The sequence below is a fragment of the Penaeus monodon genome, chromosome 29 (assembly GCF_015228065.2).
Source record: "Penaeus monodon isolate SGIC_2016 chromosome 29, NSTDA_Pmon_1, whole genome shotgun sequence".
Classification (NCBI taxonomy): Eukaryota; Metazoa; Arthropoda; class Malacostraca; order Decapoda; family Penaeidae; genus Penaeus; species Penaeus monodon.
Window position 1 is genome coordinate 9,649,539 of NC_051414.1, and position 371 is coordinate 9,649,909.

Sequence of the window (371 nt, forward strand, 5' to 3'; positions counted from 1 at the left end):
TTAGTTTTTTGTTGTGTATTCATTATATATACTACTATCATGGTTTAAGGCTAGACTATATATATGGCTCATCAGCCTCCCAAGAACCATACAATATCTACTAATGAATCTTCCCGAATATAATACTATACTATATATTATAATACTGGAGCATCGATGCAGGAACTCCTTCCTCGGTTCAGCACAAAGGGGGGCCACGTCGCTACTCACGGAGCCTACATCCAGCGGTGCAGTTTGCCGACAAGATCGCGATGGATTACCACCATACACTACTACGGAACGAGAGTACAAGAATACTCTAGTTTCTGCAAATGAGAGAATAGGATGACATTCAGTGAGTCCTAGAGGCGTGCAGGTAGACATGATGGCAT

At 42.0% G+C, this 371-nt stretch overlaps 1 protein-coding gene across 1 annotated transcript in view; it reads left to right on the top strand.

Moving 5' to 3' along the window:
- LOC119591943 overlaps positions 1-371 on the top strand; it is a gene marked incomplete in the record, with an annotated part of 10,649 nt that overhangs the window by 3,658 nt on the left and 6,620 nt on the right.